The sequence below is a fragment of the Littorina saxatilis genome, linkage group LG14 (genome assembly GCF_037325665.1).
Source record: "Littorina saxatilis isolate snail1 linkage group LG14, US_GU_Lsax_2.0, whole genome shotgun sequence".
In the NCBI taxonomy this organism is placed as follows: domain Eukaryota; kingdom Metazoa; phylum Mollusca; class Gastropoda; order Littorinimorpha; family Littorinidae; genus Littorina; species Littorina saxatilis.
In genome coordinates, this window is record NC_090258.1 from 200,893 (window position 1) to 216,740 (window position 15,848).

A 15,848-nucleotide genomic window follows, 5' to 3' on the forward strand; every position below is an offset into this window, starting at 1 on the left:
AGGATAAGGCATTATATCGTCCTGTCAGGGTACTAAACAACACAAGGATACGGTATTATATCGTCCTGTCAGGTTTCTAAACAACACAAGGATAAGGTATTTTATCGTCCTGTCAGGTTACTAAACAACACAAGGATAAGGTATTATATCGTCCTGTCAGGTTACCAAACAACACAAGGATAAGGTATTATATCGTCCTGTCAGGTTTCTAAACAACACAAGGATACGGTATTATATCGTCCTGTCAGGTTACTAAACAACACAAGGATAAGGTATAATATCGTCCTGTCAGGTTACTAAACAACACAAGGATAAGGTATTATATCGTCCTGTCAGGTTTCTAAACAACACAAGGATAAGGTATTATATCGTCCTATCAGGTTACCAAACAACACAAGGATAAGGTATTATATCGTCCTGTAAGGTTACCAAACAACACAAGGATAAGGTATTATATCGTCCTGTCAGGTTTCTAAACACAAGGATACGGTATTATATTGTCCTGTCAGGTTACTAAAGAACACAAGGATAAGGTATTATATCGTCCTGTCAGGTTTCTAAACAACACAAGGATAAGGTATTATATCGTCCTGTCAGGTTTCTAAACAACACGTGTATGTCCTGTACACACGTGTTTGACGAAGACAATACAAAGAACATCGTTAATCTGTAGATCTTCTTTCTGTTCTGTCTTCTTCTTGTATCTGTGATTTGTGCCTTATTCTTCATCATTTTCTTATTCCAAAAACATATAAATATGTTATATTCGGATTAAAAACAAGCTCTGAAAATTAAAAATATGAAAATTATGATTAAAATACATAGAATTTAAATTCCTAGGACTGATCTTTGACCGTCGACTAACATTCCTTAAACATATCCAGTATCTGAGGACATCATGCCTGAAAGCTCTGGATGTATTGAAAGTGGTCGCTCATACGGACTGGGGTGCTGACCGCACAGTCCTACTCAGACTTTACCGTGCTTTAATCCGATCCAAGTTGGACTATGGTTGTGTCGTCCATGGTGGAGCCGCAAAATCCAACCTAAGACTATTAGACACAATACACCACCAGGGTATACATCTTTGTCTGGGAGCTTTCAGGACGTCTCCAGTACAGTCCTTATATGTTGAGGCCAAAGAACCCTCTCTGAGGCTGCGACGCCTGAAACTCACCCTAAATTATGTGTTGAAACTGAAAGCTATGCCTACAAATCCAGCCTACCAATGCGTATTTCAATCACAAGGCTCTGAATTTTGTTAAAGTCACCCAAATGATCGAGCACCTCTGTCTTCTCGGATTCAGCCACATTTGGCCGAGTCTGAGATAAAACTCGATCTTGTTAGTGAAAATAGATGGACAAAAACACCACCATGGACATTGCCAGATCCAGTTGTTCGACTAGATCTGACAAGGTTAAAGAAGTCAGAGACGAATGATTTGATTTTCAAACAGTGTTTTAGCCAGTTCTGTACCGAATTTCCTTCCCACCAACGAATATACACTGATGGGTCCAAAGCTGAAAGTAAAGTGGCATCAGCCTCTGTCACAGGTCCTAAACTCGATAGGGCCTTTTCGGCCCGTCTTCCAGATGACAGTTCTGTATTCTCTGAAGAGTTGAAAGCTTTACAGCTAGCTCTGAAACAGGTGTATCAGTCAAAAAAGAAAGACTTCCTGAATCTGTCGGATTTCCTATCGGCTCTTACCGCCGTGAAGGGAATTCAGCTAGATCACCCACTGTTGGTCGAAATCCAAGAGCTACATGCATCTCTGATTGAAGAAGGCAAAAGGATTGTGTTTGCATGGGTGCCATCCCATGTTGGAATTAGAGGCAACTCTGCAGCTGATCAAGCAGCTAAAGAAGCCAGAGAAACAATCATCACTGACAAACGCACAAAGCATTCAGATTTCAGAACTCGCACCAACATGTACATAAAGCACCTATGGCAGAGCGAATGGGACGAATGTGAATAAAATAAACTTCATAAGATCGTCCCCTAGCTGTCGGACAACCTACCCCAATGTCGCCTCAACAGAAAAGAAGAGACAGTTCTCTGTCGCTTACACATTGGGCACAGTCACATCACACATTCTTATCTGCTGAAAGGTGAAGACCCACCATATTGTGTTGGATGCGACGAACCATGGACATTAGAACATGTCCTCACCAAATTTGTAGACGTTCAAGAATTTCGAGACAAACACAACAATGCGGAAACGCTGAAGGTTTTATTCCGGGATGTTCCCCCGGACAAGATTTTTGACTTTTTAAAAGAGATCAAGATTTGTTTACAAGATTTGAAGTACCAGAAGTGATAGTGATTAATTTTTAGAACTTTCTTTCACAGTGATAGATCTAAATGTAAATAGTCTGAAACGTAGAACTTGCCACGTGAAGTGAAAAAGAAAATAACTGCATTGGTCTCGAATAGCAGCTAGGATCTGCTGAAGGGACATTAAAACCCAAAAACCAACCAACCAACCAACTCTACCTCTATCTATGTGCATCACTGTCTGTATCTATATGTTAGCCTCTGTCAATTTTGTTGTGTCTGTTTATGTCTGTTTATGACACACTCTGTGTCAGTCCGTCTGTCTGTCTGTCTGTCTGTCTGTCGGTCTGTCTGTCGGTCTGTCTGTCGGTCTGGCTCTGTTTCCCAACCTCTATCTGTCTATGTCTCTTTGTTTCTGTCTCAATTTTTGACTCTGGTTTTGTCTGACTGTCTGTCTGTCTGTCTGTATCTCTCTTTAACTCTCAGTGATTTACTCTCTCTCTCTCTCTCTCTCTCTCTCTCTCTCTCTCTCTCTCTCTCTCTCTCTCTCTCTCTCTCTCTCTCTCTCTCTCTCTCTCTCACACACACACACACACACACACACACACACACAAACACACTCACTGTCACGATTTCAGTGACACGAGTGGGAAAGAAACTCTTTGTTGGGCGCCTTTCCCAAATTGCAATGTAATGCGCCTGTGCTGCCATACCGCATTGCGGAAAAGTTTTGGCTGAGAGCACGAAATTCACGTGGAAACCGTGCGGGTATCGGGTGATTTCGCTCACCGTTTAGAACACGTGTTCCAAGCATGCTATAGGTGTGTTTGGTAGGCGACCAGTGATTGGTCAGGAAGATCGCTTGGTTTGGGGAAGCGATTGCTGATTGGTCAGGGAGATCACATGGTTTTTCTTTTCCCCGGCTTTCTTTCTTTTCGCTACAAGCTTTACAGACGACAAGGTCTGAGTTTCCGTGACTAAGATTTGGAGGATTCCAACGCGTTGCAAGACTGGTTTAGGTCGACCAACGGGCTTCTGGCGTCAGTGCAGAACGCAGAAGGCTTAGGACGTGAGGGATTTGGCTACATACTTTCGCTGACGAGCGGGAGCCAAATATTCAAGCGGTTTGCTTGGGAGAGCTACGTTTTACGAGCTGTTGAGGTAATTAGCCGTTACTTTACGCTGGTGACCGGTCAATGTCTGTGAAATGTAAACTCTGTTTTGTTTCTCCATGATAGCGTATAACTTGCTCATTATAACGCTAAATTGTAATCTGTATATGGTTTTTGCAGATATGGAGAGGCGGAGAAAATGTCTTGAGTTGTTATTAAAAGTCTATCCTTGCAGGTACCACGTGCTCGCTGAAGGGGGAAGTTAGATATGTTTAAAGGTGGTAAAAGGGGGATTGTTGGCATGGTCACTGCACCAATTGCTCTTGTTTCAGCTTGTTGTTGCTGGTTGATGCCGCTTGTTGCTGGTTGACGCCGCTTGTTGCTGGTTGTTGCTGGAGGTGTTGCTGTACGTTTGCCGGACGTTTGCTACCTGGCTGCTACCTGTTTGCTGTTGAAGACGGGCTACACTGTTGCTGTCCTTTGTTCTACGGCTGTTACTGGTGTTGCTGCAACTTTCACCTGTATGCACCACTGCGCCACTGTTTCATCGAATGGACCCTGGCTACACTGAGAGTTGAGTGCACCCATGCCCCCACCCACCCACCTTGTCATCTTTCTAACCCTTTATGAAGAACTTTGAGTTGTGACAACGTGGAGTGTTAACGCCTGTACAGGCTAAGACTTTTTACAGAGCAGCTAAGTGTTTTCTAACTTTACACGGTTCAGCGTGTTCTTATTATTTCATAAACTTTAACTGGCTTTTGTCAGTTGTCTTTATTGTTATTTTACGACTTGGTCGTAAAAACACTTTTGGCTTCACGAGAAGAGGGAGGTGGAGAGTTAGTGTATATAAACAGACGTCTAGAACTTATACTTTTGTTGTTTCTAACTTTTTTGTGTGACTGCGAGAGTGGATCGTGGTGTGGTTAGTCAGTTAGCAATAATTGACCGTTTTAGGTCGTTTATCTGACCTTTAAAACGTGACACTCACTCCCTCTCACTATCTTTCTCTCTCACTCTCTCTCTCTCTCTCTCTCTCACACACACTCACACACACTCAATCTCTCTCACTCTCTCTCTCTCACACACACTCACACACACTCACTCCCTCTCCCTCTCTTACACTCTCTCTCTCCCTCTCTCTCATGGAGATAGGACACACATATATATATTTATACCCCCCTCTGCTTCTTTACCTCTGTAAACTTGTAGGGGTAGTTATTTTTCGATAATGACCCAGCAACCAAACAAATAACGACCCAGCAACAGCCTGAATCCTCGATAGTGCAATGGGTTGAAAAGTTATTCCGTTTCGGTACTACTTTTTGCGACTGAAAAGTTCCGAACGCTCTAATGTACGAAGTATACATCTCTGGAGCAAACAATACAAACATACCGCATTTAAATTAACAACTACAGGCCTGAACACATGAATCTCCATATAAAATCCATGAGTTCGGTTGTTTTCTGAATCTAGATCTGCCGTGCTCAAACCGTTCATCACAAGCAATTTCGCAAGGCAAGTAACTCATACTTTGTCTAGCGACAAGAGTAGTTCCCCTTCTTTTCACTCAGTTTCTTCGACAACAGACTGCAATCCGACGGTCAGTTTTCAACAATATTTCATTTAATAAACAGATCACACGCAACCAAATGCACACACCTCATCAATTTAAACAACATAAAGGGGTTTCATACACTATTTTCCCCAGAAAACTGAACTTCATACAGTTTTTAACGTTGGAACACGGGTGCAAAAGTTCGTCTGCTAGTCCCATTTGACGAAAAAACATGAGTCCTAAGCGATACCAAAACATATACAGAACACACAATATCTGTCTTTGCCGCCACAGCAGAATAACAGCATATCTGTGTACTTGATTTTAGTCCAAAATAGGAAAACTGACAAGAAGTGTTAACAGAATGGAATGATTTACACGGAACTATACAACCGCGCATGAATCGATCGCCTGCGCAGGTTGACTGGTTGAGAGAATAGGATTCGATCAAACTTTCGCAAAAAAACTCCTCTTTTCTTTGAATAACTGAAGAAAGGAGGAATAAAGAGGTTACACACCTCGTCTCAGTGATTATAAAAAATAATGATCATTTTTCATGATCCGCTAACTTCGACCATTATTTTTAATAATCACTGAGACTCGGCATGTAACCTCTACATAGTGCCTGCAACACTGGCACTCCATGTGTACACAGGTTCTATTTACAGGTACACTGCACACTGTACTACCTTGATCTGTCTGCTACCTGCTAACGTGGTTCAGTAAATAACTGTCGGCAGGTCTGGGTGGAAAAAAAGATTCGTCTTATAAATACATCGGACATGTGGTAGCGTCCGTGATAAGGTAACACACCTGAGCAAATAGTCATTTTATGGTGTAAGAATTAACCTTTTTGACTCGTGTTCGTCTCTGTCCGTCCTTTAGTGTACAATGGTGTCCGAAGAAATGTGTATTATACATGTGAGGGACATACTGTACGTGACATTATCTTAGTCTATACATGATACTATAAATAACATGGAAAGGGTCATTTTATGGATGTAAGTGTCAACCTAATCTGTGGCTGTGCGCCCTCGTATGTCCCTCAGTAAACAATTGAGACTGGCTTTGAGTTACAGAGAAATGTGTAAAATGTCATTCTTGTGGACATTAATACTTCACACAACACTGAAGTAGGAATAATCGTAGAATGAAGTTATGAATATCAGTATACACTTTTGACTTCTGTTTTCTGTGCATATATTTCCAAACAAACCAGTCTGTTTGGGGTTTGGTCTTTGGAAAATGTGTAATAAAACCATGGGAGTCGTTGAAGATATAGCCCCTCTCGTGTTGGTGACGATATTAATACTGTTAAAAACACTGGCACAATTGGAAAAGTAGAACAAGTTCCGAAACGTCGCTGGAACCTGTGAGCCTTCAGCTTTCCATGTTTACGCTCCCAGGTGAATATTTGCGTGTGGAGTCGAGTCGTGGAGAAATATAATGTGTAACTACATTGGACATGTATGCTGTGCGTGACACTGGAACGAATACGCAAAGAAGTAAAAACTTGTTTAAGGATATTATTTTAACTGTTTGACTCTGTTCGTATGTCGGTGTATCTGGGTAAATAATCCTGTCTTGAGAAGGTTTGACTGGAACTGTTAGAGGCATTGATAGTCCGAGTGGCACTAACAAGGTTTGACTGGAACTGTTAGAGGCATTGACAGTCCGAGTGGCACTAACAAGGTTTGACTGGAACTGTTAGAGGCATTGATAGTCCGAGTGGCACTAACAAGGTTTGACTGGAACTGTTAGAAGCATTGATAGTCCGAGTGGCACTAACAAGGTTTGACTGGAACTGTTAGAGGCATTGACAGTCCGAGTGGCACTAACAAGGTTTGACTGGAACTGTTAGAGGCATTGACAGTCCGAGTGGCACTAACAAGGTTTGACTGGAACTGTTAGAGGCATTGACAGTCCGAGTGGCACTAACAAGGTTTGACTGGAACTGTTAGAGGCATTGACAGTCCGAGTGGCACTAACAAGGTTTGACTGGAACTGTTAGAGGCATTGACAGTCCGAGTGGCACTAACAAGGTTTGACTGGAACTGTTAGAGGCATTGACAGTCCGAGTGGCACTAACAAGGTTTGACTGGAACTGTTAGAGGCATTGACAGTCCGAGTGGCACTAACAAGGTTTGACTGGAACTGTTAGAGGCATTGACAGTCCGAGTGGCACTAAAACAAACAGACAAACAAGGTTTGTTTGGAGGTGTATTTTGAAACTCCTGACATTTTTCTACCAGTCAGCGTTCCCAGATGTTTCTTTAACAATAACAATAACAATAACAGCACTTTATTGTCCATTAAAATATTACATAAAAATGGAAATTTTTCTTCGGCACACCCTGTCTGCCTGTAAACAACAATTGTATAGGACGACACACATAAAACATAAAACATAAAAGGGATACAATCAAATATGATATTGCACTATGTAAATTTACCCTCTCATATCACAGGAGTTGGGTTTCACAGCCGAGTAATCACATTACAAATATTTCCCACACACCTTCACATGTACACATTGTTTGTTTTGTTTTGTTTTTTCCCAGCCGACCAGCCTCTACGTGATGCGAGAAGAATTTAAAATGGTGACTGCAGAAGGCAGGAATGACTTTTTAAACTGGTTTTTGCGTGCCAAAGGGACCTTATAACGTTTACCTGAAGGGAGAATTTCGAAACAGGGGTTGAGAGGATGGATCGGATCACGGACAATTTTGAGAGCTTTCCGCTTAATGGCAGCTTCGTAGAGACTGGTCAGCTGTCGTTGGGGTTGCCCAACAAGCTTGCTAGCCGTCGCAACAATGCGGTGGAGTTTAGCTTTGTTTTTAACATTTGTGGTACCATGCCATGTCACAATGTTAAAAGTCAGTATGCTTTCAATCAAACTGCGATACACAAGTTCCATAACACTTTGATTGACATTAAAATATTTAAGCTTCCTGAGAAGAAAAAGTCGCTGCTGAGCTTTCTTATAAACAGCATAAACATGATCACTAAAAGTCAGCTTATTGTCAATTGAAACCCCAAGATATTTGAAGGTTTCCACAAGTTCAACTTCCTTGTCGCTTATTCTCACTTTTTGGGGACCACAATTATCACTCTTTCCTCCAAAAATCATTTCTTTTGTTTTGCCTACATTCAACTGCAAGAAACTGGACTTGAACCATTCATTCAGAAGATCAACTTGGGTAAAATACTTTGACAAAGTTTCGTCGTCCTTCAGACGCCCAACGAGGGCCATGATTGTCGTCTGCATATTTAGAGAAATGTATAGTATACCTTCTACATTTTCGATGACACTGAAACCAGCTTGTAATGGATTATTTCACCTGCTTTGTTCACCTTCCTGTGCGAATAACTCTTGGAAGCAGTTAGCCATGTGTAAGCTCTTAAAACTTATAACAGGTATGTCGGTGTTGGTGGGTAGGGGAAGGGCCCCTAATATGGACCACTTTTTGGCTCACGTAAGTGTAGCCTATGCGATCGTAACTTTGTCTGTCTGTGCGTGCGTGCGTGCGTGCGTGCGTGCGTCTGTGCGTGTGTATGTCTGTGGTAGAAACTCTAACATTTGAAGACGTCACATTACATTGACGTCACATTATGACGTAAGAGGGTTAGACGTCACGCGAAGGAAGTACTGACAGTCTCGGTCATTATTATTTTGAGCGCGCCGAGACTAGTTGGCAGTCGTGTCCTTGTAAGTAGGCTACATGCAGACAGACAGATCTAGATCTAGTGTCTCGCTTTCTTGCACAGTTTCACCTATGCTCTTTCTGTGTGTGTGTGTGTGTGTGTGTGTGTGTGTGTGTGTGTGTGTGTGTGTGTGTGTGTGTGTGTGTGTGTGTGTGTGTGTGTGTGTGATTGAGTTTGTGTTACTGTTTGTCGATTTCTTACGTGAGCCTTGATGGCTTCGCCTCTTGTTGTTTATTGCGAAGAAGTTTTATTTTGTGGTTGGTAGTCCTTCTCTCTTAGTTTAACTGTTAGGCATAATGAGGGTGAAATAGCTTTGATAGACATTCAGTAAAAAATTAAATACAGAAAGAATCACAAATGGTCCATATTAGGAGCCTGGGCGCCCAATATGGACCAGTGAAGCGGCCTTTACGAATCACTGTAAAAAGCCCCCTATACTTCAAAATAGCATGATACAACTTAGTGTGCAAGTCAGACTAATTCAATTATGCTTTAGATTTAGCTGTTTTGGGTTGATGAGAGCATTATTTGAAGCACACCAGGAAACTAAAGAAGCTTATCAAAAACAGAGTGAAAATAAGTGAAATTATCAACTTCCACCAAAAAAAGACTATTTGTTATTTTTTTTTTGAAATCTCGAGGGCTAGTTATAGGTTATTTTCAGCAAGCTTCTTTATGAATTAATTAAAATTGCCTTTAGGTTTTATTTTCTTCGATTTTTTTAAGGTGGTCCATATTAGGGGACTCACACATACTTTGAGGTTTTGCTATTATTTGTTGTTTGCAGTAGAAACTCGGGTCATACCAGAAATGCAGATCTATCTCTGGCCGATTCATAGATTCAACCTACAAACTGCGACCTCATCTGTGATCAGATGGCCAAGCAATGCGTGAAATCTTTTATTCTAAAGCCTTATGGCTCGTTTCGACAAGCATTAAACGGATGAAATTAACCACATGCAGTTTATTCTTCAGAAAAATGCACACAAAAAATGGGTTGGGTTCGGTGATTTGTACATAAACGTCTTCCTCACGATAGATTCGTTGATTTGTCTTATGAAACCGTCATCAACACGAACACAATGATTGCAGAAGCAAACTCTGTACCTACACGACCGAGACACAAGACTGATTATTTCACAGCTGCAATGTGAATAGAGAACAAAGACGTTTTGGGTAAGCTTACTCACGTCAGGTCTTCACTGACAAGCTAGGAACAGACGGGAAATTCCGAACAAAAGTAAATGACGTCAAAGTCTCTTTCGCTTTGCGTGTAACTTTGTCATGACGTCTTTTTGTGACGACAGTATACGCGACAATGTGTTCGCTTCCGGTGTCATTCTAGACTGAAAAGCAACTCAAAAGAAGGAGCTAAGCCTGTGTCTTGAAACAGCTGAAACACTCTTTTGGATTGCCGTTTCAATGTTAACCAAAAAGTTAAAGAAAAAAACAAGGTTTAGTTGCGAACTGACAGCGGATTGAGCATTTATTCCTGTTGATGAAGGTACGATTGAAGCTTTATTCTCTCCGTCAACCAACAAGACTAGATTTGTAGCAGACGAAAAACAAAGTGTGCGTTCTTCCTGTCTTGTGAAGGCGATTATGTCGTTATAAGTTATCTGTACGTTGTGAAGACATTTCAAAACAAAATTTAGCTTTGATGCGTCACGGGATAATAAGCTTATACGTTTTCATCCATGGAATAGTTTTTTTCGTCTCGGCAGGGTGAATGAATTCATGATGTCTTTTCCGAAACTGGACAAAACTGGCCTTGCCAAGACTGAAACAAAATATAGTTCTACAACTTCTAGGCTTGGGTTGATTGCCCATGGTGAATTTCCAATGATTTGTTTCCACATCCCATGACAAATTCTCTTTACTTTGGTCATGCCATATATACGTTACAGCTCCGTCCATCCATGGTATCGCGTGATATTTTGTCTCGACGGGGTGAAAGAATATGATGACGTCACTCGAGGCTCTGCTGACCCAGTCTCGACAAAATATCAGGCGATACCATGGATGGACGGAGCTGTAACTTATACTTATTAATTAGGGCATAGTTCGTATGACAGCTGCACAGATATGTGTCACGAAACGTCTCTCACAATTAACAACCTAGCCGCACACGGAGAGTCAAGGCACCAAACCTAGCCCCACTTTAGTCATTCAACATCCAAACCTAGCCCTACTTTACTTAGTCATTCAACATCCAAACCTAGCCCTACTTTAGTCATTCAACATCCAAACCTAGCCCTACTTTAGTCATTCAACATCCAAACCTAGCCCTACTTTAGTCATTCAACATCCAAACCTAGCCCTACTTTAGTCATTCAACATCCAAACCTAGCCCCACTTTAGTCATTCAACATCCAAACCTAGCCCTACTTTAGTCATTCAACATCTAAACCTAGCCCTACTTTAGTCATTCAACATCCAAACCTAGCCCTACTTTAGTCATTCAACATCCAAACCTAGCCCTACTTTAGTCATTCAACATCCAAAACTGTAAATAAAACCTTTTCAACACGCCTAAGCTTCATACTACCATCAACCCCAGCACCACCCCCCCCCCCCCCCAACCCATTCCCCTCTAAGAAAAGAAAAGTCGGTTTTTTATTCCTGTCACGTAACTTCCTGACCAAGAAACGCTTATTAAAATGGTATTTGTCTGCATTCAATCATCGTGAATTAACTGCGTTATATCGGGAAGAGAATAGGTTTTCCTGATCAAAAAACCAAAACGGAGCTAAACAAAATGTGAATAAGAAAGGCAGACGAATTATTGCATCCAGGTGAGGGCAACTAATGATATGGCCATACACTCAGTGCTGTATTGTGTGGGTCATAGAAACCGGAACAGATCAAACACGTCTTCGGGGTCTCGGCCAGAGAACAGAGACAGGTGGTTACTGCGACTTAATCTCCCGTTGGACACGCAAATCACGTTGTCATGACCACGGGTTGTATACTGCATGCAAAGCATTCCCAGTGTGACGCCGAGTAGACGTGAGAGCCATGCTAAAAAGACGACACCCCAGGAAGACATAACACGATCATCTGACGTCATGATAACGTTGGTGTAGACACGAGTCACGCTAAAAAGACGACACCCCAGGGAGACATAACACGATCATCTGACGTGAATGTCATCTTTGAATCAAATGTAGGTCACAGGCTTACCAAGGCAAGAAAATGAATACAACGTGACAGAAATTAGACAAACGGGAAAATGTCATGTTTGTGTGTGTGTGTGTGTGTGTGTGTGTGTGTGTGTGTGTGTGTGTGTGTGTGTGTGTGTGTGTGTGTGTGTGTGTGTGTGAATAAAATAAAGGTCACCGACTGATCAAGACATAAGTAGAGGTTACATGCCGAGTCTCAGTGATTATCAAAAATAATGGTCGAAGTTAGCGGATCATGAAAAATGCGAGCTTTAGCGAGCTTTTTCATGACCGCGAACTGAGACCATTATTTTTGATAATCACTGAGACGAGGTGTGTAACCTCTTTATTCCTCCTTTCTTCAGTTATTCAAAGAAAAGAGGAGTTTTTTTGCGAAAGTTTGATCGAATCCTATTCTCTCAACCAGTCAACCTGCGCAGGCGATCGATTAATGCGCGGTTGTATAGTTCCGTGCAAATCATTCCATTCTGTTAACACTTCTTGTCAGTTTTCCTATTTTAGGCTAAAATCAAGTACACAGATATGCTGTTATTCTGCTGTGGCGGCAAAGGCAGATATTGTGTGTTCTGTATATGTTTTGGTATCGCTTAGGGTAATGTTTTTTCGTCAAATGGGACTAGCAGACGAACTTTTGCACCCGTGTTCCAACGTTAAAAACTGTATGAAGTTCAGTTTTCCGGGGAAAATAGTGTATGAAACCCCTTTATGTTGTTTAAATTGATGAGATGTGTGCATTTGGTTGCGTGTGATCTGTTTATTAAATGAAATATTGTTGAAAACTGACCGTCGGATTGCAGTCTGTTGTCGAAGGAACTGAGTGAAAAGAAGGGGAACTACTCTTGTCGCTAGACAAAGTATGAGTTACTTGCCTTGGGAAATTGCTTGTGATGAACGGCTTGAGCCACGGCAGATGAGATTCAGAAAACAACCGAACTCATGGATTTTATATGGAGATTCATGTGTTCAGGCCTGTAGTTGTTAATTTAAATGCGGTATGTTTGTATTGTTTGCTCCAGAGATGTATACTTCGTACATTAGAGCGTTCTGAACTTTTCAGTCGCAAAAAGTAGTACCGAAACAGAACAACCTCTCAACCCATTGCACTATCGAGGATTCAGGCTGTTGCTGGGTCGTTATTTGTTTGGTTGCTGGGTCATTATCGAAAAATAACTACCCCTACAAGTTTACAGAGGTAAAGAAGCAGAGGGGGGAATAAGAAATGTTATTACGAACAAAATGATGTGTGTTTGAATGCATTTTTAGATCACAGACCAACGAAGACAAAAAGAAGGTATTTCAGAACGGATATTGATAACGTGTGGTCTCAGAAAGACACCAAGAACTTACTACGCAACCAGGGCCGGATCTGGGGGGGGGGGGGGGGGTTCCTGGGGTTCCGGAACCCCCCCCCCCCCCCTGGCCATCCAATGTACCTCGCAGAGAAAAAGAATGTGGACTTTGGACCCCTGCCTTCAGTTGGAACCCCCCCCCCCCCTCAAACGAACTTGGTCCGGCCCTGGCAACGGATACTAATAACGTGTGGTCTCAGAAAGACACCAAGAACTTACTACGCAACGGATATTAATAACGTGTGGTCTCAGAAAGACACCAAGAACTTACTACGAAACGGATATTAATAACGTGGCACTCGGTTACATTCGTGTGGCCCGAAGACGTTTCGGTGTCCAAACATAGAAATGACATTGACACCAATGTGTCATATTCGTGTGGCCTGAAGACGTTTCGGTGTCCAAACATAGAAATGACATTGACACCAATGTGTCATATGCGTGTGGCCTGAAGACGTTTCGGTGTCCAAACATAGAAATGACATTGACACCAATGTGTCATATTCGTGTGGCCTGAATACGTTTTGGTGTCCAAACATAGAAATGACATTGACACCAATGTGTCATATTCGTTTGGCCTGAATACGTTTCGGTGTCTAAATATTGCTGCGAACAAGATATAGAAACCGGAAAGCAAGAATTAGTGAGGCATACACGCACAAGGAATACTTTGTCTTTGATATGATTGTGTGAATATATTTGCATTAATTTGTCATATGAGCCAACAAAGGTGATTGAAATAGGACAATGATACGAGGAAAGGGTATAGATGAAGAAAGAGGAGGGTATGACGGTAATGTACCACTTTTAAATTATTATAAATATAATTTTTCACTGCAGTAGTCCTTTAACTTTAACCCTAAGCTGTAAGCTAGATATGCACAAGTCATGTCGGTGCCACATAATGCTGACACACATGTTCCTGTGCATAGTTTATGGATAACGTGTAGTTGGGAAGTTAAGAGTAGAAATAATTAGTATTTAGTGTAGGAGGAGGGTTGGGGTGGGTAGGGAGGGGGTGGGTATGGTTTACTTTGAGCAGGTCGGTTTCAGTTTTAATAAACAATTCTAGAGAATTGTGTATCTTATATTTGAGTCTTTCGTGTTTTAGACATTGATGCATTTAATAGTTTTAACGAGTTGCCTTTTGTTTTATCATTCTGGTGTTTATCTAGATGTGCTGTGTATCTTATAAGAAGTTCTTAAAAGTTCGAAGTTATTTTAGCATATAGGTTTTTTTATGGTCTTAACAGTTAAACATGTATTACGTTATCATTAAGATTCATGCTTTGTTAGCACTAAGCAGTTGTTTTAATCAGTCTGGTTTTCTCTTGTTTTCATCTTATGAATATTCTAAATGTTAGACTAACTTATTGTCTTGTACAGAATAACAACTGTGTGAATGGTGCTATACTGAATGAAAGAGTGTGACATGACGTTCTTGTACATCATTGTAAAGAGTGTGAATGACGTTTTAGTTTAGATGTCAAGCGCTTAGAGCAAGCCTTTTTAACGAAAGATTTTGATTTAGCGCTATATAAATGTTCTTCTTCTTCTTATTATTATTATTAGAAAGTATGTGTCCGCAGTGAGAGCCATTCAGTAACTGTGTTCCTATTGTGTACACTACATTGGGGTATGCACGTTAAAGATCCCACGATTGACAAAAGGGTCTTTCCTGGCAAAATTGTATAGGCGTAGATACAAATGTCCACCAACATACCCGTGTGACTTGCAATAATAGGCCGTGAAAGGTGGATGCAGCGCCTATAGGCTGTTGATCTACTGGCCGATGTGAATGCGTGATATATTGTGTAAAAAATTCCATCTCACACGGCATACGCGCTTTGAACTTCGGATAAGGCGCTATATAAATACCCGTTATTATATTATTGACCGGTCAACCATACGGGGTCATCTCAGGGAAAAGACACATGTCAGTCAAATTATGAATGAGATATTACAAGTAATACACACGATGCACTGACTGCAACAATCACGTTCCATTGCTCCTAGTATGACAGCGATGCAACAAAGAAGAAACATTCTTGCCTTCGGGATCAGAAAGTCTGATATCTGGATTGATGCGACGTTTTCGGTGTAACCGAAGTATGAAATGTGAGTGTGAATGTTTGTTTATGTGCGCATGCGTGCTTGTGTGCGTGTGTGAAGGTGCGTAAGTGCACGTGCGAGTGTGGGATTGTATATGTGCGTCTGTGCGTAAGTAGTTTAGGATAAAACTAAGGAAAGCCTGTGTGTTGACCACATCCGCTCCGTTATTGATTCTCAGATCGACCAGGAAACTGATGAACTATGCGATCACTTAAAAACAAACAAACAAACAAACAACACTTTAAAATAACGCTCTTAAGCGCACTAGTCGGTCAGTGGGTTGGTTAGTTGGTGGGTTGGCTATTACTTTTTTTGACCTAAGTGCCTTCTCATAAGACGTTCCCCGCCAGCTCGAGCTATGAATATGTAAAGCGGACAGTTTCGATATGCACGAGACAAACACGTGATAACACCCGACAGTCCTGTCGCCCTGAAAGGGGGACGAATGTTACGTTAAGACCGAGGGCAAAGAGACACGGACTAATTGGATAATACTTCACATTGCTTCCAGGGTTATACCATACGATTCTACGTTGCAAACAATGCTGCCTTCA

At 41.5% G+C, this 15,848-nt stretch overlaps 1 protein-coding gene across 2 annotated transcripts in view; it reads right to left on the reverse strand.

The window, feature by feature from the left end:
* Positions 1–15,848, reverse strand: part of LOC138946822 (uncharacterized) — a 106,288-nt gene that overhangs the window by 51,066 nt on the left and 39,374 nt on the right. The window lies entirely within an intron of this gene.